Genomic DNA, 21,438 nt, shown 5'->3' with positions numbered 1-21,438 from the left:
TCGTTCGGAGCTTTTGAGGTTTGGTTCAATGAGCTAATTCTCCATAGTCAGTGTGTTAGCTAGAGTAGATGGCGGTCGGTACGCCCCCAGTTTGAAGAAGCAGGCAGGAGTAGCAACACGGAAGCTAAGCAATGTACTGCTGTAGACGGAAGCAGCAGCTAAACAGATTGAGACACCTTTAAAAAAAGGACCACCGAAACTAGTCTGGAGGTAATGTAGTGTGTATGAGAGACAGACAGGGCGATAAAGGGAAACGCAGAGAGTTTAGATATTGATGTCTCACTCTGTCCAATCTTTTTTTTTTTTTTTTCATATTTCCTGCCCTATACGGTTGTCAACATGTGTCAGTGTGAATGAGAGATCATACATTAAAATGAAGTTACAGGATGAATTGGCAAAATACAACCCTATTCTATCCAGACGGACAATTTTCCAAAGTCAGGTATCTTTATTGCAACTTTCTTTGCAACTGAATCATGTCTTTCCATTTCTTAGTTTCAATCTCAGTTTCTCTCACTCTTTCGTTTCAAGGAAACAAGATCGATGCTCCAATCTGTGTGCTCGCCTTGTGTATCACAACGCCCAATCGCGCACACACAATACATTACACATTTACGCAAACATTCACTCTCACTGCATGCACACGCGCAGTTGAAATGATTCATTTCCCCATCATATGAAATGCAGTTATTGTTCCTTTCTCCTTCCCTCTCCCTATCAGGAGGTATTCACATGGACAAGAGGAGAGGGAAATGAGTTTTCAGAGCTGCTATAACCAGCTCCCAGGGAGGGAATAATAATAATAATGTTTTATTTGAGGCGCTCTGTACAGCAGGACCCACAAGTTGGCTAAGTAGACGGGCCTCTGGCACAGAGGGCCTCATTTGTGAAAAACACTGGGGAAATGAACCCTTCTGTGGTTCAACAGCTACAGTAGCTGATAAATCACAAACGTCACCTGCCAGTTTTTCTCTTTTGGCAGCCAGAGTACATCGATTTGGAGTAATGTAAAAAAAAAAATCACCTGTCAGATTCAATATTTAAACTGCAGAATGTTTACACAATTTCAACTGCTAATGTTTTTGTGATAATTTGTTTGTTGAAAAGAAGAGCTGAAATGGCACCAGTCCAGCCTTTAAAACAATATAAAAGGTTAAATTAACTGACATTTAAATGGACCATAGAGGACCAATGTCACTAAGATCAATAAAAGGTTCAACTGAACACATTAAGAAATAACATACATTTATTTCACTCTCCCATTTAGCCGTTTTTATTCTTGAGCCCTGACATTTCATAGACTGTTACCTTCTGCAGAGCATATCAACTGTAGTCATAGTTTGCATATATAAGCACATTTAAATGCAAACTCAACACTTCTGCAGCTGCTTCAAAAGCCTTGCAGCAGTTTGGTGCACATGAGTTCCTTAGTTCTGGCTGAAATAAATATGGCTTCATATTGTTTTACCTAACCCCAAATCAACAGACCTGAAACACTAATCTGGCTCTAGACAAGGAAATGCATCTGTGTGGACTTTTCTGTCTGACTTAGTCACCAAGGGCCTGATACAGATTTGTTTTAAATGGGTATGATTAGTACAGCAAAGGTGAATGGATCAAGAAACGGTTGAGGCAGTGCATTTCTTACTGCAGGAAATTCCACTCTTTTGCAGGAGTGAATAGACCTTTGTTGTTGTAGCAGATAAAATCACAGGTTGTAACAATAACATTGACAATGGCTCTGTTCAGTTTGGCTGCCACTGTAAGTCATGCCAGTGAGCCAACATGAACAATGCCTGGACCTTGTAACAGACACACCTAAATAATAAATGATTACACCTGCGCTTTTCCTGCTATGACTCTTTTCAGGCGGTCCTCGTCATCTTGTGAGGTTGGAGTTTATTACCACTTTGGTTCAAACAGCTCATAGAATGGCACCGCTGGTTAACAATGGAAACTAACACAATACTTATAAGTTGTGATTGTGGTTAATTGGCAAACAGCGTACCAGGTTAATGGTGAATGTACTTCCATTTCTATCCTAACAGAACAAACTGAAGTTTAATCTGGCTTCTATTATTTATATCCAGCACCTGCATTGTTTTACCACTTGCTAAATATTGATAATGATTTGCCAACTTAATGAGCGTCATCTGAATGCAGCTTGAGTATCGGAGCTTAGGTGTCTCTTCCTTTTAGTTTTCTGAGGTCCCACAGAAACTATTTACTGTCTTGTTTGTTGCTTTACTTTGGAAACTCTTCCCGCCTCACAATTTATTTATTTTTTAAAGGGAAAATACAGAGAAACATTGTTACATAAGGAACTCAATGCAAGCTGAAGAGAATTTGCACTGTTAATTCTTTTGAATAGCGAGCAGCGTTATGCAGAAGCACTGCAATCTGAAGGTCTAAGGTTACGAGACGGGCAGTCACACATTACAAGACATTTCACAAGGACGAATCCCCGACAAATCTGTGTAGTCTCCAAACTACCTTATTCAACAAAACGTGAGAAAAAGTGATGCGGAAAAGACACAAGACCACGTGCAAGAGGAGTAAGCAAGAGGAAGCTAGCGATCCAAGTTTGTGCAATAATAACCTAGGCATCAGTGCTCTGCCAAATTCCACGAAATGTTCCTCCATTTCTTGGGTCCAGGCACATCGAGGAGCCTTTTCTCATAGCCATGCTCACTGATGTTCTGTTGCAGGTGTTACGACTTCTCCCCCTGATATTTCCCTCGCCCCATACCTTGCGATCTCATTGGCTTTAGGTTGTTGCAGAAGGGAGTGACTTGTTTCTGGGGCTTTAGTCTGCGATTTCCAAAAACTTTCGGCGAGTAGAAAATCAGGGCTTAACTCGTGTAGTGTAAACTAAGCTAGAAGTGAAGAGGTGTAGACACCGACTCCAGTGATTTCTTGTTTTACGTCTCTGTGGCTTTTCAGCTAAATGAACAGTTGCTCTGATATTATACACAGACAGGCAATTTGCAATCACTGTGCCGTTCCAGCATTTAGAAGCATGTTTCTCACAAAAGCACAAGAAAGAGTGTTTTGCATTTTCCCTCGTCCTCATCTCTTCCTCCTTCATAAATGATTCAGACGATTCAGAAAAAAAAACAGCGAGAATCAGCATAAATTGGATTTTTTAAAGTTGAGGATGCGGCACAATCAAGCATCTTTTGACTGCAGAATTATCCAAGTATACTGCGTGTGCCTGTGCCTCTTAAACGCGCACACACACACACACACACACACACACACACACACACACACACACACGCACACACATTGTGTCCGTAACTGACAAGCATAAAGTAACCAGTTCACTGTCAGCTTTCCACAGGGGCCAGGTATAACTTTCCACTGTTTAAGTTCAATAATTGCAACATCTTTCCAGAAGTCAATGAGTAATCGTGTTAAATTATCGTGATTTCAGTATTGACCGATATAGTGTGTGTTGGTGCGAACATTTCTTCTCACTTTGATGCATGTAGGATTAAGCCATCAATCTTGTTTATAGAGAGCGGGAGGGTAAAGTGAGGATAAAGAGAGGAGGAAAGATAACAGAGAGAGGGGGAGGACCAAAGTGGAAAGTAAAAAACTGAGACGGGGAAAGAGCACAACGGAAAGAACAGGATAGGATGTGACACAATGGAATGAGAGACATCAGCAGTGACAGAAAAGGAGGAAGGAAAAGTTAAGAAAGTGAATATGAGATGAGAATAGAAAAGACGAAGAATAGGAGAGTGTGATGCAAGATGAGAACGAAAATAAGAAAGAAGAAGAAATGGATAAAAGACACAAAAGTAAGAGGGAAATATAGAGAGGGGCGGGGGAAAGAGAGACAAAGGGAGATAGAGGGAGAAAGAGCCAACACACAACAAGAACGACAACAGTGAGGCGACAGGGAGCAAATGAACTGCTTTAAAGCAGACAGAGAACAAGCTGTTTCTCGCTGTCGCCAGCCATTTGTGCTCCATGTGTCATTTCACTTCAGCTTTTCCTGTCACTGCCCCTGTGTTAGCACACGCTAGTATCAATGCTGCTACTGTACCGCATGGTGGGTTTACGTGTTGATGCGAAACATACAAGAAGCCACTTAGCTGAGAGATTTTCTAACTTACAGAGTCGCAGCTTTTAGGTGTGTTTTGCCACTTTGCAGTGCTGGTAACCGGGTGATGTGGACGTCCTAGGAAAGTCAATTGATGTATTTTGATGTGTTGACTTTGACACTGAAATTTTGAGAAACTGACATCACTACAGTGGTCAGATCACACAGGGCATCAACAAACAGCCAGATTATTGACTTTAAAATTAAGTGCACATTCGTTTTATGTGAAAATATAGAGGTTTAAAAAAAATAAAAATGAAAAGGTCCCCTTTAAAGTCTCATCAAGTCTGAGTCTGTGAAGATTCATGTCGTTCATCTACCTGGATGCACTGCTCTGTAGTTCACACTTTACAAGTCTACAATTTCAGTCCAGTGGGTTTTTTCATTTTGCCTTGATCAAGTCTATGAGCAGTCAAAGTCTTCATCTTTGTGACTTAAGTCAGACTCGAGTCTGCAGCTCTGCCTTTGTAATCTCAGACTTAGTCAGAATTATTCCATTGCTGCACCTTTTAAACTCCTGTTGGTTCAGCTTTGCTCCCCAAAAAAAACAGCGTTGTGTCTCTGTATGTTTTGCCGCCGGTGCAGTCGTCACTGTCATCATCGCATCGCTGTCTGTGTTGTCTTTGCTGCTGCTGTTGTTGGGGCTAATGGCAGACATATCCTCTCCATTAGCAGTTAATCTTTTTGCCAAGAGGGTGAAGAAAGCAATATTACCAGGAGGATTTAAACGAGCGCCCCCCTATCTTCTTCCTCCTCCACCTACTACTCTTTCTCTTCCTCCTCCTGCTCAACTCCCCTCTGAAAACTCCCAATATTTCATTCTTCCTGAGCAACGCACACACACACACACACACACACACACACACACACACACACACACACACACACACACACACACACACACACACACACACACACACTATTGTGTATTCCCCGACTAGCCTGCTGCTTGAGGCCAATAAAGAAAGGGATTAGATTGCATGCAAACACACACACAGCTGCAGTCAAGACATTTAATAATGAATCTGTGTGTTTGTGTGTGTGTTGTTGTGATTACATCCTCAAGAAGTGTGTGAGAGTGTGTTTTCCCAGAGAGGGCATACTTCTCTGTCGTTATTCGTTTTTATTACTTTCCCTGTTTGTCGTTTGATAGCCGCACACTGCCTTTATGTTTGAGTGTGAGTGTTTCACCGCTGTTTCAACGTGACCTTCTTTAAATCACCTGGGATGAAATTCCAAAAATATATTTTCTTTGAGGAAGGCTCGATGCCAAGGAAATGTGGAAGTAAGGGTGAGAGGATGTGTGTGTGAGAAAGAGAGAAAGTACAAGCGAGAGAGAGCAGACAGAGAAATAAAAGAGAAGAATGAGCACATTTTATATTTTGTCGCTTCTCTTAAGTTTGTTTTTATTCATGGCTTTTGCAGAGGCTGAATTATTGCTCTGCTTCCAGACTGCTTGCTCTGCAGTGTTTGCTAAGCATCCCCCCACCACAACTCACACACACACACACACACACACACACACACACACACACACACACAGTCCTAGGCATTTATATTCACAAGTGAAGGTAGGTTTTGTAAGAGAAGGTGAGGAATTCTGAACAGCAGAGATTGGATCAACCGCTGTCCACTGGGATTTATATATGGATTAGAGAGAGAGGGGGGGGAGAAAGAGTAATATTCTATGGCAACAACAGCACCTGAATTGTTGATGTTATTTTGTCGAGTAGCAAGGAAACATCCTGCTTTTCAGTAGGGTTGGGCGATGTCTACCGAATTGACATAAGACAATGTCCACAGTTAAACATCACGATGGATGATAATTAGGGGTGTGCAAAAAAATCAATTCACATTCGTATCGGGATTCAAGCTCTACCGATACAAAATCGATTCATAGAATTCCATAAATCGATTCATATTTTTTAATAAAAAAAAAATAAAAAAAATAAAAATATATATATATATATATATATATATATTTTTTTTTTTAATTGTATGTCTACTGCAATCACATGGGAAAAGTAACTACATTTACATACTGTGAATCGTTTTTTTAATCGAGAATCGTTTTTTATCGAAAATCGATTTTGAATTGGAATCTTGAGCCTAAAAATCGAGACATCTAATCGTGACATTTTCTGAATCGTGCACCCCCAATGATAATGTTGTTTTCTGGGGTCACAGTTACAGTTACAACTGATCGAGCCGTGATGATGTGTTCAGATCGAAAATTATTTATAATCGAGGATTCTGATAACATAAAAGTTCGAATTAGCATGAACACGTTTTCTTCTACTTTGGATTCGTATGGACTTGATTTTGTCCACCTTCAGTTGCATTCACAAAATCTATCTGTGCACCGTTGATAAATCAGAATTTATACTTTTTAAGCATGCAATGAATGCCATTAGCGTCACCGCAAAACCCAAACCACAATGGTTTTCTAAACTTAAGTAAGTAGTTTTTGTGCCCACACCTAACTGTGACCGTTTTCCAATGTTAACGACATTTTTTACATTCTCTGGTTTAGATATGAGGACGGAAAACATGGGTCGTATTATAGGTTAGGAATAAACTACCCATATCGTCGTATGGTTTGGAGGACTTGTTACCTTTGTTACAAGGACGGCTGTGATAAACTAGTTCCATCACTGCAACACAACAGACAAAAAGCTCTGGAAAGCCAAGATGCACCCAAAGTATAAATTTTTTTGTTTTTCATTTTAAAGAAAATGTGGGTTGACGTTTTGATTTGCAGTTTGCAGTGTTTATCAGAGGCAAATGTCGCACATGCTATAGGATAATTTTTATCATTCAACTATGATCACAGCTCCTTTCCTAATCTTAACCAACAGGCACTAGACATGTCGTTATTGGAGCTATTACATGTCACTATGCCGCCATTACACCATTAACCAAACTTCAGTTCCCGTCATGGATACTGAATGCATCCAAAAATCATGCACTGTACAGTGGCTATTTGTGTTCTTTAATGTATCTGCTCACATTAGAGTGAGTTATCTTGCTTATAATATTGCCAGAAGGTTCAGACTGACCCGCTAGAGGACCATAAGGCAAAAATGAGCTGTTGGCGGTGAACATTGGCAGATATTGGTGGTAAATATTTTGCATATATATGATCCACCTCCAAAAAAATAAAGCATAATTTGGTAACAGACAAGATAACGATACATCCAGAGATAGAGATACAGTATTTATTATAAATTATTAAAATATTGGTGATCAGTGTTTTGTAGCTTGTGACTACTAAACTAAATAAGCTATATATATATATATATATATACACGCATATATTATATAATGTTTCAGTAATATATACTACATTGTTTCAGAAGATAACACTGTTTGTACATTGTAACTACTAACTGACAGTATATCAGTAGTTTATAACAGCATCTCAGTATTTCAATAGTGTCAAAGATAGTACTTTACTGTGTATTTCTTGCATCAGTTTCTTATTCTGAGGCGTCTCATGTCTGTGAAGGGTAAAATGTACTCCGTACAAGGTTAACGTTTAAATTACACCCATCTGTCACCTCATACTTATGCATTTCCTCACACACACACACACACACACACACACACACACACACACACACAGACGAATGGCCTTGGTTCTTTTTCTCTAAAGTTCTGAGCTCAGTTGAGCAGCGACAAAAAATCTTGCAGAATTGCAAAGAAAAATACTTTTATATTCAAGGATCATTTTTGATGTGAACACCTACAAACACTCTCTGTTTATCTCCTCCTCTCTCGACTGCTCTCCCTTTCTCTCTCTCCGTATACTTAATGGAGGAGGCTTTTATCCCCGGCTCTTTGCTCTACCATGAATATGCAATGTGATCCTCTCTTGATCCCTGTGGGGAAACTCTGCCTCGTCTCTGCTGTGCCCCCTCCACACGAGGGGGTCAGAGGTCGGGCTCAGCTACAGAGCAACCACAACCTGCAGCCAGTGCAGATTCAGTGCCTTGCTTTACGGTTTGAGGAAAATATCTTTAAAAAAAAACCATCTAATTGCGATTATTTTGACTGATATTGCAATTGCGATATGATTCACAATAATGGAGGGAATGATCATTTTTGCATCATTATTGTCCTTTTCATTGACAAATATATTGAATGATCATGGTGTGATTTTTGGCGAGGATCTGTCCCAAACAAAGATTTTCTGTCAGTAGAATACGTAGGCCAGGACATCTCTGTAGCACCACCATTCAGAATGGTATTTTGTCACATATTTAGCCTTTTAACAAATATTGCAACCCCTGCGATCTGGATATTGCACTAATCCATTGCGATTTCATTAAATTGCAATTAATTGTGCAGCTGTAATTCGTTAAGGTTTGACTGGAAATGTGTGTGTGTGTGTGTGTGTGTGTGTGTGTGTTCAGGACATCTTTTTATTTGACTTATTTGTAGGCCTGTCACGATAACAAATTTTGCTGGACGATAAATTGTCCCAGAAATGATTGCAATAAACGATAATATTGTTGTTCCGAGACCATTTTCATCTAATATAATGATAATGGCATAATAATGCAGGTAAACCTTTTCAAAGATCAATAAACTTTTATTTCTAAAGAATATTTAACACTGGAACTGGAAGACATTTTAAATAGCCACAATATGTCTTTGATCTCCTTTAGTATATCGTCTTTCAAGCTGTTGTACAGTTGTGGAATTGCCGTTTGTGACACATATATGTTCATATGCCACATGGCGAGTAAATGTTTGTACCAAAATAGTTTTTCAGTCTTCATTTTGGCGAAGGTGCAGCAACTTTCTTCTGCTCCTCTGCAGGTCGGAGCTTCGCTGGGGGCGGGCCGACACACACACACACACACACACACACACACACACACACACACACACACACACACACACACACACACACACACACACACACAGACGAATGGCCAACAGTGGCGCAACTCTGACACACTTTCCGCACTCCGTGTCCGCAGACAGCTGTAGGCTTGTACCGGTGATGATGTTCTGTGCGTTGTCGACACATGCAGCCACTTTCCTGAAACCGCTTGCGAGACTGACAAGTCCACAGCGGCGTGTATGTCCAGGCCTGTCTCTACCGCCTCCACCTGCAGGTTGTCAACTGCGTGGTTTGGAATGAAAGGGAGAAAACAGGATACCGAGAACACGGCGGATATCGCTCATCTACTTTTTCTTTTTTACGCCGCCTTAACTGCAAAGTGCTGCGGGAAACCCTGCTCCAACTCTCAACTAGCAGTTCTCTGTCTCTCTCACTCTCTGCCAGGAGTCCCGCCCCCACAAAGACCATGCGACGGACAAGAGGGTTCACTCCTCGTTATGCTAAGGAACCGAGAGTGGTCCTCCAGTCTCTTTGGTAGAGAGAGAGAGAGAGACAAGGAAAACAAACAAGCATGCAAATGGAAATTATCGCGACCGGAAAAATTATTGAAGTCATTTTTTTTTATCGTGCGATTAATTGATCTATTGACTATCACGACAGGCCTACTTATTTGCACATTGTCTGCGTGCAATAATGCTTTAACGTAGAAAATATTTCTTTGTCAACCTTTTGACCTCATCTATATAGATATAGAGATAAAACACACACAGGCTACGTACCACCCAACATCTCTCAGTCCACTTCCACTCATGTCCCTGTGCTCCCATGATTCATTGCACCAGTGTTAGATTTCAGGTTCAGTGGAGAGTTCTTTGTCTCTGCTATGAGATTACGATATCTGTGTGTGTGCTTTTTTGAGGATGCATATTTATGTTTGCACTTGTTTAAAGTTTAATTCCCAGGACTCTCAGGAACCGAAACTTATCAGGAGCTAAATGCTCCTTCAGTACAGTTGTGTTTGATTTATACACAACTTTAAGAACTGTGAAAGTCAGTCAAATCAGACCAATAATAAATTAAAAAGCAGCGGCATGGGCTGAATCTCATAACCCTTATCTGATAGCTCCTCGACTCCTCGGTCCTCGGCTGAACCAGAAGTTGTTCTGTCCCTCCTCGGTGAAGGCCGTCTCAAAGCTCTTAGTTCTGCCCCGAGGACCGAGGAGGGATCATCGAGGAGCTATAGGCGAGGATACACGAGAGCAGCCTTCCTGGAAGTCATACAGCTGAAGGAGTTGCTAACTCCGCCCAAACAGCTGACGGATTCATGTGACGCTTCAGAGGAAAGGACGTCTCATCTCTCTAAAAACACATTTGCTCGTTGCCTCTCTCCTCCGATGATTTCCTCGGGAAGCATCCTTCGCTCGGGGAAAAAAGATAATTGTGTAGCAGTGTGCAAGTGTGTCTGTGTGTTTAGTTGGTTTGGTGTGTGTATTTGTGTGTCTGTGTGTCATAGACAGATGTATGAGCTGGAACAGAAAACAATGTAGAAACTAAACAAGCACCACTGCTGCAGGGAGAGATCTATACACTCCCTTAATTGATGACTAAGGTGTGTGTGTGTTCTCCCCTGTGCTTGTGTGTGAGCCAGTGTTGAAGGGAGAAGAGAGGTAGAAAGAGAAGGTGTGTGTGTGTGTGTGTGTGTGTGTGTGTGGGGTATTGACGTAGCAGTGCTCTCTCCACACCTGAGCTCCATAAGCCCTGACTTCAAACAAACAGCAACCACTTCACACATGAGAAAGGGGAGATGAGGAGGTGAAAATATATAAGGGGATAGCCGAGGAGTAAGGCAGTGTAGAACAACCGAGGAAAACAAGTGATGTGGGTAGAAAGGGGGGCAGATGAGGAAGGACGTAAGGACTGGAAATGAGGATGGAGGGAAGAGGAGGAGGAGGAACGTTGAGAGAAAGATAAGAAAAAAAGTTTATTCAGTGTTCTTGAGGTAATCACGGCTTTGTTTTTAATCTCAGACGACCAATGATGAGTTCAAGCACAGGATACTTTTTTTTTTGTTCTGTTGTGTTCAGTCATTCTAACGAGTACCTGCAGAGAAAATCATCTGGTTGGTTTTTATTTTTTTAATTAAAAAAACTAATTTTTTTTTAGTAGTGCTATTAAGAAAGGTTTTGAGCCTTATTGTCTTAACGTAAGTGAACATTCATAGATGAAGTTTAGAAATGTTCACAATGCTGCTTTTTTATGCTTATCTTATATTTACTTTTATTAACTTAATCTGATGCAAATTTTGGGTATCATGTTAATGCCTTTCGACAGGTGTCACCCAATCAGCTTGTTTGACACATTGGGCCGCACAATGCATTGACATTTGCTCCTCTGTGAGCTCCTACAATTACCCATAGCACCTTTCTCTAAGTTAGAATCTTTGCAGAAGTATGTTTTCCCGTTGACAGCAAAAGTCATGGAAGAATAAGAAATACACTAAGGCTGCATTCTCACCAAATCAGGCGTGGAGGCGAAAACGCCGGTCCTCCCATTGATTTGAATGTGGGTATGGCGTTTTGGCTGCGACGTTGGAGACCACAGAGGATGCCGAAAGAAAACAATCAACTTTCGGTGAAACGCAACCCGAAGTCACAATGCTGTGGCCAATCACCGCACCTACCGGCGATGAGACAAAACACAATGGAGACACAAATGGGCCATTTAAGAAGTGTCACTCCTACACCGCTGCCACACACCTGCACTAATCGCCGCCACACCTGATCTGGTGGAAGTACAGCCTAAGACTAAAATCAGTAGACTGAAAGCTGATGTAAATGTGGATGTAAAAGATAGAACATTTAAAATATTAAAAGAAAATTTGCTTTGCTAATATTTTGTAAACACAGAAATGCATTTACAAATAACTAAATGGTTTTAGTGCCAGAGTTGTTTGGGACAAAGGTGTGTTAATCATGGTAAAAAAGAAAACTGAAAGATAATCCTCCATTCAACTTGCATCCAGAAATTTTGGGAGGTTAAGGGATGTCTCCTGTAATTTTGCCATTAAACAGGCTTCAGTTGGGAAACTTAATAATATGCACCTGTGTGCATAGGGAACATGTTTTCTTCCCACTACTCTGCATTTCCCTCTGTCCCACCTGGAACACAAAAACACATATATCCGGATGTTGTTTGTAGATTAAAGCTCTGCCTTTAATACCACTATCCCCTCCAAGTTAATCTACAAACTCCTCTCGCTTGGACTGTAACCGTCCCTTAGCAACTGGATCCAAGACTTCCTGACTAATAGACCCCAGTCTGTCAGACTAGGCAACCTCACCTCCTCCACCCTGATCCTTGGCACTGATGCCCCTCAAGGCTGTGTTCTGAGCCCCCTTCTCTACTCTCTCTTCACCCACGACTTTTCATCAATCTAACTCTATAATAAAGTTTGCGGATGACACCACAGTTGTATGCCAAATCACCAACAACAATGAGACAGCCTACAGGGATGAAATCTCACTTCATGGTGCGCCAAAAATTGCCTGCACAGAGGTCTCAGCATCAGTAGAGAAACCTCCCACCCTAACCACAGCATGTTCTTCCTCCTCCCCTCTGGAAGGCGCTATAGGAGCCTCAAAGCCCAAACTATCAGGCTCAGAAACCGTTTCTTTCCCCAAGCAGTCACCGTTCTGAACCAGGCCACCCGCTAAACTTTACTTAGCCCCCCGCTCCTCCTGGTACTACACTCTGTTATGTCATTTGCACAAGCACTTTAACACTACTCCATTGCACTTTAAACATGCTATTTGCACATACATCCTGTTTTTACTATGCCATTGCATACTACTATGTCTATCATCTGAACCTGTAAATAATGTCTATGTTGTTGAAATATGTCTTTTAATCTTGCTGTGCATGTGCACTGTTTGTTGGAGCGTGACAACCTACATTTTGTTGCATATGTGCCTGCACAGTGTGTCAATGACAATAAAGTTGAATTGAATTCAGGGGGTTGCAGGGCTCGGTTAACAGTCAGTATAAATGCTAAAACAGAGCCCGCTAACAACAACTGGCCTCTCGGCATTATGGTCCATGTAAAACAACTTAAAACAAACAAACTAAAAATATAGTTGAGTTCTTTAAAAAACGTTATGAGGAACGGACATTAGGTTTGAGGAGTGAACTTGTTTTCATACGTGTCTACCCTTGAACTCCCTGTCTGCATACATTTTTACTAATTATCATTACTAAAATATATCCTACTCTTATTTCCTCAAGATCAAGGTTAAGTCATCTCATAATCTCAAAACAGCAAAACATAAAAGCTGTCAGTTGAAGGCACCTTTGAATGTGATCTCTAATAGAAATGCTCGGTGCAGTTCCACCCTGATTAAAGCAGAATGTGAAGCGTTGATCAATCGCTTCCTCCGACTGCATCTCCACTGCTTTGGTTTCTCTTCAATGAGCCGGACTATAAAGGGCAACGCCACCCCGAGCCGCTCTGATGTCGATCCCAAGATCTAAAGTCTCGATCTGACAAAGGTTTTCAGTTTCACAGGATAACGAGATTGTTAGTCGTGGCCTGAAGATAACAGAAGTTTGATACCTCTTTGTGACACAAAAACTAATTGGCAAAGTTGAGATAACAGGATTAGAAAAGGATATGTAAATCAGGTCCGTGTTGTCGTGAGTAATTTAAAAAAGAAAATGTGTCTTTTTTTAAACATGGATTTCTTTTTTTTTTATTTTTTACCTTGTATAATCTGTCATCTGGATGCTTGTCTCGTCTGTTTTTGTTTATGCCTAATCTGGAACTGAAAGCTCATATTCATAAGTTTGTCTTATTGCTGCAGAGGTTTTCTACTTCTTTTTGCCTCTTTTGCATGACCAAAAATCAGAAAAAAACAATATTTACCATTTTCCCAATGTTGTTCTATTCTACCTTTATTTATTTACTTTATTGTATTTGAGCATTATTCAGGTAGAAGGTACTCTTGCGATCTAAATCTCTTTTTTTAAAACGGCAGCCACATTAACTGAAGGAAGAAAAAAGAAAAACTAAGAAGCACTTACAAAAGGAGGGACATTTTTCTTCTTTTCTTTTCTTTCTACCCTAACCCCACCTCTGTAACCTGAACCAGATAATTTTGAAATTGGAGATGAAGGATTTACCTACGTAATAATACCACTGATAACTGCCAACTCTGCGTTTAATCTGCCTCTGAAAAAGCACGTAAGAAGAAATCTAAAATATTAGAGAGATCCCTTGTTTTGCCGCTTTATTACAGTTGTTGCAGAGGTGATACATCACAATATAATAGAGGGGTTGACGCGTTGTGTGTGTGTGTGTGTGTGTGTGTGAGAGTGTGAGAGAGAGAGAGTGAGAGGTCATTGCTCATATGGTGTTACATGAACAGCGAATAATAAAGAACACACACACACACACACACACACACACACACACACACACACACACACACACACACAGAGACACACACACATACCATACATGATTTATGCCTTGGTTATAATGGGTAATTCATCATCTGACTGGGTCACATATTAAGGTTAAGAGACAGAGAGTGGTATGTGGTTTATCAGAAATAACAGTAGCAGTAAATCAACAACTTAATTTGAAATGTGTTTTTCTAAAACTACACACTGTTCTCTCACTGTATCTTCAATTTTCTTTGTCAGGCTGTTACACACTAAAACACGCACACACACAAAGAATAAACCATGACTACCAGCCAGCACCCAAAACATACAGAGAGGCACAAATATAAAGATATTATAATAACCGCACCAGATGTGGAGACATTTGCACACTAGTCTGCATTGACGCCCACATTTTAGATGACTCATTTCAGGGTGTTGAGCTCTCTGTTTTAGCTACAGAGTGAGACATCTCACTTCTGTTCCATCTTTGTTGGGAGTCGCACATGCGCAGTACCTAGGTAAGGACTACTAGCCAGTCAGAAGCAGAGTATGAGGGCGTGCCACGCTAGCAGCTAGGTGATCATTATAACGTGTGTTACAAAGTGACCACGTTTGTCTCTGAAGTAAAGGCTGGACTACAATAGAGCTGTTTGGAGCAGTTTGTGAACAGTGTTTTCTGTTGGAGATGGTAAGTCCCTTTGGGGTGGACTTTGGGCTTTTTCACTTTGTAAACCTATAACGTGCACAAAAAAGATATATAACACAATAAAGGAAAGGGAAAAAGCCAAAAAGCATAATATGAGCACTTTAAGTGCCTTGGAGCTAGAGCTGGGCAATATATCGATATTATATCGATATCGTGATATGAGACTAGATATCGTCTTAGATTTTGGATATCGTAATATTGTAATATGGTATAAGTGTTGTCTTTTCCTGGTTTTAAAGGCCTCATTACAGTAGTAATGTGTCATGTCATTTTCTGAACTTACCAGACTGTTGTAACTGTTCTATTATTTGCCTTTACCCACTTAGTCATTATATCCACATTACTGATGATTATTTATCATATTTATATGCGTGCGTGTGTGTGTGGCAGCTAGGGATTCTGGGTGGAAGGAGTTTGAAGCAGAGAGGACAACCTATCCATACTTGTTCAGCCGCTCTGTGTTTACCTTTCTACATGTTGCTTTGTCATTCAAACAACAGAAATTCTAAAGGTGTATAAAGACAGAACCGAGAGCTGATTTTTGGCCTTTGGATTTTTGTGCAAATGCTGGACTGTTTTTGCATTAGCTGTAGTTAGTCTTTCTATTTTCTTGTTCCAATACTTTGGTATTATGCGGCGATAGCCTCTTTCTCAACGACACAAAACAAATTTGAAATGTTTTCAACTTAACTTGCAGGACAAATTCACATCCATTTGCGTCTATTTATTTGTTACAATCCTTTTTTAGACAGCGATAGCCTCTTTCTCAACAACACAAAACAAACGTCCACTTGCGTCTCTCCATTGAATTTTTTTGGTTTGAACACACGTTTAGCTTTAACTGGAAGTATATTTTTCATGACAAAAAGTCTGGAAAAAGAAATTAGTGACATAAGTTAATGAACAACATACTATTAGTTTGATTACACATGGAAATTTGTTGTCAGAACATATCAATATCAATTGCAAAACATTAACCTTGTTGAGTATTATCTTTTTGTGTAGTACTTATACTTATAATAACAGCAGTTGGCCTACCTGTTACAAGACCTGTAGGTTTTAATACACAGTATTCTGTCCTTCATACCTCTCTCTGTTTCCCTCTCTTTACGTGTGTGTCTGTGTGTCTGTGTGTGTGTGTGTGTGTGTGTGTGTGTGTGTGTGTGTGTGTGTGCCTCAGCTTTCTCATTATGATTCTAAATGTATCAGTCTGTCTCGTCTGGATGAATTAATAGGTTCGCTGGTGGCTTGGCACACACACACACACACACACACACACACACACACACACACACACACACACACACTCTCTGTTTGTCCAGCACTTCGTGTCTCAGGTTCGTTAATTGAATGTCTGTGTTCATGTAAGAGGCCGTGAAAGGCATTGAGAGGATGCCATGGTGCATTAGGAAGACAAGCTGTGTGTGTGTGTGTGTGTGTGTGTGTGTGTTGGTGTTTCGGTGTGTCTTGTAAATAGGATAAAGTCCAGAGGACCTTGAACGCAGCCTTTCCTGAGCTCTTAGCGAGACGAGACACTAACAAATCTTACAGAGAGGCAAGAAGGCCGCAGGTGTGTGTGTGTGTGTGTGTGTGTGTGTGTGTGTGTGTGTAAAACTCAGACAAGCTTAAGCGCACCCCACCCTTGTTGTCTCGTTTCTTACGTCATGTCTCCACTACACTCCTCTTTCTTTATCCACTTTGTTTCTCCTCTCTTTTCCTTTCTTGTCCTCCTCTTCCTCGCGTCTTCTTGCTTCTCTTCTCCTTTCTCCTCCTCTCCATCTTTACTTTACTCCTATAAACGTTGTCCTCTCCTTTCCTCCCTTCTTTCCATCCAGTTTCTTCTTTATTGTCCCTTTTTCCCATACCCTCCTTATCTCTCTATCCCATTTTCACCTTCTCTTCTTCCCTTCTCCCCTTACCCTTTCACTTCTTTCCCACTTTTTTTTCCCTTCTGACTCTTCTCTCCTATTCACAAAGGTTTTTCTATTGTCTTCCTTTTTTCTATCTTTCATCCTACTTCTCCCTTCATCTCTTATTCTGTCTCCTCCTTTTATACACTCCTCTTCCTCGTTCCACTCATCCCTCTATTTCCTCCTCTGGCCTTCTTTCGCTTTATTTTCTCCATTTCTCTCCATCAGATTTTTTACTTGTATCCCTCCTTTCCTTTGCTCTCTTTCCTCCTCCTCTTCTTCCCCCCTTTCTCTCTCTCTCTCCCCTTTCCTCTGTTCTCCTTCTCACTCCCTTTCATCTATCTATCTATCTATCTATCTATCCCTGTCGTTCTTAATGCTTCTTTGTTACAGCCACCATGGGAAGAACTAGCAACAAAGTTAACACACACACACACACACACACACACACACACACACAGTCTGACTCGCAGCCCTCTAATGGCCCGATTTAGACAATGTGTCGCATCAGCAAGTCGTATGGCTGAATAATGAGGAGAAAAGGAGGAGGTGGACGAGAGATGAAGAAGATGAGGAGTGTCGGTCGTTTTCAGCATCCCTCCATCAGACTACTGCTCCACCGTAAATGTTGTTCTGTTACACACACCATCAGCGCTGTGTGTGTGTGTGTGTGTGTGTGTGTGTGTGTGTGTGTGTGTGCGTGTGTGTGCGTGTGTGTGCGTGCGTGCATCCATCTCCACTATGTGCCAGTCTGTGTGGTCGTTGCGGAGAAATATGGCCTCTGGGGTTTTGCTGAAACTCCCGTGTTATGTTTATGATGGGGCAAAAGAGAGGGAGAATGATAATGTACATTATGTATGTCTCTCGCCCTCAAAGACACATCCTCTCCCTCTTATGCATTACACAAACACACACCGAAACACACACTCTATCAACTAAAACACACACACACACACACACACACACACACACTCACTCATAAAGGCTCCCACAGTCGTTCAAACACACAAACTACACACACTTCCTGCACACAGGCATCTGTACTGTCTCATAAATGATACACACTCTCTTTTAAACGACACTCACAACAGAGCTCCGACAGACTCAAAGTGCAGCTGTAGTTTAGAAGTCGTTGCCACCTTGTGTTTTCCTCCGCCAGCTGTTCGGAGCTGAACAGAATTTATGTGCTACATTAACATTTTTACATCTTATTTTATAGCGTTTGTATTTTCGAGGGAAGTGGGGGTACTTCTACTTTGGTACTTCTGCAGAATAACATGAAAGTTATTACTTATGCCTATCTTTCACTGTGGCTCACACTGAGAACTTGGCCTCTCATTGGCATATTAAAGGGCCATACAGCTGCTTTTGCATGCTGTAGCTCATTAACTACAGATTGCATTTTCTTTTTTTTACATTATTGCAGCCTATTATCCAAAGCATCCGGTAGGTTTTAAGGTTGATCTCCTACCTTCCAGGCAGTCATATTCATTTCCATTTATATACGGTAGCAAGAAAATCAAGACTGAGCTCAGAAATTCATCACAGTGAACATTTAGTCAATTTTATTTTGTCAGAGTTAAGTGTTTGTTGTGTGGTACTGCAGTGGAGTCTTCCTGTATTGATGTGTCCAAGGACACCCTGACATCTGAGAGGGAGCGGCTGCAAAAACATTTTAAAAGCAAGAAACTAACAGTCTTTTCACAACATTCCCAACATCCACGTGTGCTCAGTATTTGTCATCAGTGAAAACCTTGAATGCAGTTCAGCAGACAGTTATTCATTCTCACATGTCAAAATGAATTGAATGCACATTCATTACCACTAAGTGACAACAAGCTAAAGGTAAGATGGATTACCTTCTGTATCGCACACATGTTTAAAGTTTGTTTTTATACTAACAGAAATAGCTAAAACAAGTAGTTGTCTTGAATGCAAAACATGAATCTAAAATCTTATGTTAGGGTTTTAAACTGAACCAGTTTGCTGTAGTTCAAACTGACTCTGGTGCGTTATCCCATTTGGTTGGGTTTTTTTAGGCTGGTGCCCAAGCTAACTGCTGAATCCATCTGCTGATTGTGGGGAAGTGTCGAGGCAGTGATTTCCTAAGCATGATCCATGAGAATAAACTTAAAACGGACCACCACATACATTATTTTTTATTTGGTTTGGGCCAAATGAGCCAGACTACAGGTGTGAAAACAACTTGAGTTTTGAAAAATGCTCAGCAGTATGTTAACCTATATGTAGTTTCTAATGGATACGCTACAACTTGCAGAACCACCAGTATGCTGAGTACTTGATCCGGATGTTTCTACACAGTACTACACTATCAGACTGTTGCATAATCACCAAGCACGCCAGCTACTTATTAGGTTGGAAGACTGATAACTGAGTGATTAATTGGCTGACTGAATGATTCATGTATTGACTGGGTAACTTTGGCAACCCTCAACACAAGCCTATAGTAAGAGCAGCGGTGCAACAACAGACACAAACATAATTTGTAATCCAAATAAAAACAGCAAAATTAAAGACATGGGTTTGGAACCGATTGATTTAACTGATTATTGAGTTATACACATTTTCAGATGTTATTAGGGGACAACACAGTCTCACAGCAGTTTGTGAAATGGTCACGTTATTTTTAATCTATTGATTTGTGTACACGGACATGTTAATCTCGTTTATTTCGTGGTGGTCAGCACGTAATGGGAAGCATCTATACGTTATATAGGTTGGGTTTAGGAAAAGAAGAACGGGGAACGTTAACGTCACACGCCGGGACACCAGCCGCGGTCTCTGGGGGACGCGGGACAACAACGCGACGGTTGAGTTTAGGAAAAGAACAACGGGGAAAGTTAACGTCACACACGGGACACGATCCCCGATCTCCGGGGTGGAAGTCCTGTGTTGTTTGACCCATCCACCACCCCAACCAACCTCCCTACGCAGATTTTCGGCATTTCATACTACTCGCTACCGTAGTCGTGCTGTGATCACGAAAGATGCTTCCCATTGACATACATTAGTTTAAAATACGTGCTGACCGCCACGAAATAAACATCATTAACGTGTCCGTGTAAACGAATCAATAGATTAAATAACGTGACCATTTCATGAACTGCCGTGAGACTGGGTTGTAGGGGATTTGTTTACACCTTTAATGTCTGTCAACACAGGAGGAAATTAGACCTCTATAATCTGAATAATGGTACTCTTCTGCAGTTTTATATATGCGTTTTTTTTGGTGACATTTATATGATCAGAAAATAAAGAATTGGGCCTTTAAAGCACACACCAACGTAAAGCCTCCAGCACAGATCAGTACAGCAAAAGCAGCTTTTAGCCACAAAACGGAGAGAACAAATACGATAAAAGGCTGAAGTCCAACATTCATCTTGTTAAATACCAAAAGAGCAGCAAGTTAAAAAAAACCCTCTGAATCTTCTTTTAGTAAAATGACCTCTAAAAGCTCTCCAGATTATTTTAAAGAGAGACAGACACACACACACACACACACACACACACACACACACACACACACACACACACACACACACCCGTTACAAATGTCAGTCAACAAAAGCTGAAACATACTCTGCTCTGAGATGTTTCATAGGTTAACTCTCTGGACTAATGCCAACGTGCAGTAAACGGACTCTGATTAATTGATACAGTACTGTGGATGATTGGTTTATTGGATGGCTGACAGACTGATGAATTGGATCCGCAACAGCTGGATAATTAGATGTATTGACAAAAAGATAGCAACATATTGTCTTATTGTGCAGATAAGTGTTATACAAATTATTACCCCTATATACAGTAGACGTATATAGACGAGAGACACACACAGAGATGTTTGTTTATTCTACCTACTCTCTCCTTCTTGTTCTTTTTATATATTTATTTGTTTTAGTTATGTCAGTGACTACGTTTACATGCACATAATATTCCGTTTTTTGCCCTAATTCCGAAAAAAAGACCATATTCCGACTAAGCTGTTTACACGGCTAATGAAAGTGAATATTCCACTAATATTCCTGTTTACATGCAGCCGTGCAAAATAGGATTTTTTTCAAAGTTTACCAACGGTGGCGGACTTGTTGGACCGTGCGAACACAGCGTCCCTCTTTCATTCCTTCAACCAGCTTCTTGAGAAGGTCGGCGTAGAGATGTGTGCGCATATCCAAAAACCTGTTGATATCCAAGTCTTCGATAACGTTTAAAAGTAGCTGTGTTTGTCCTTCTTATCGGGTCTGCAGCCTCGCAAACTGTTGGCTGGTTGGTTTGTGTACAGCAATCGTAGCAACGCACAGAGCTAACCATAAGCCTGAGGTAAAAACCCCCGATTGAGACGCATATTCCTAATGTGCTGTATACATGTCCAAAGAATGCCTCTAAAACCCGAATG

General features: G+C 40.8%; 1 protein-coding gene across 2 annotated transcripts in view; it reads left to right on the top strand.

Annotated features, from left to right (window-relative positions):
• The window catches only part of galnt14 (UDP-N-acetyl-alpha-D-galactosamine:polypeptide N-acetylgalactosaminyltransferase 14 (GalNAc-T14)), a 194,949-nt gene that overhangs the window by 9,801 nt on the left and 163,710 nt on the right, over positions 1-21,438 (top strand). The gene's annotated exons all lie outside the window — the stretch shown is intronic.

Source organism: Sander lucioperca, chromosome 19 (genome assembly GCF_008315115.2).
Source record: "Sander lucioperca isolate FBNREF2018 chromosome 19, SLUC_FBN_1.2, whole genome shotgun sequence".
Taxonomy (NCBI): Eukaryota; Metazoa; Chordata; class Actinopteri; order Perciformes; family Percidae; genus Sander; species Sander lucioperca.
This window is presented reverse-complemented; position numbering and strand designations above follow the sequence as displayed.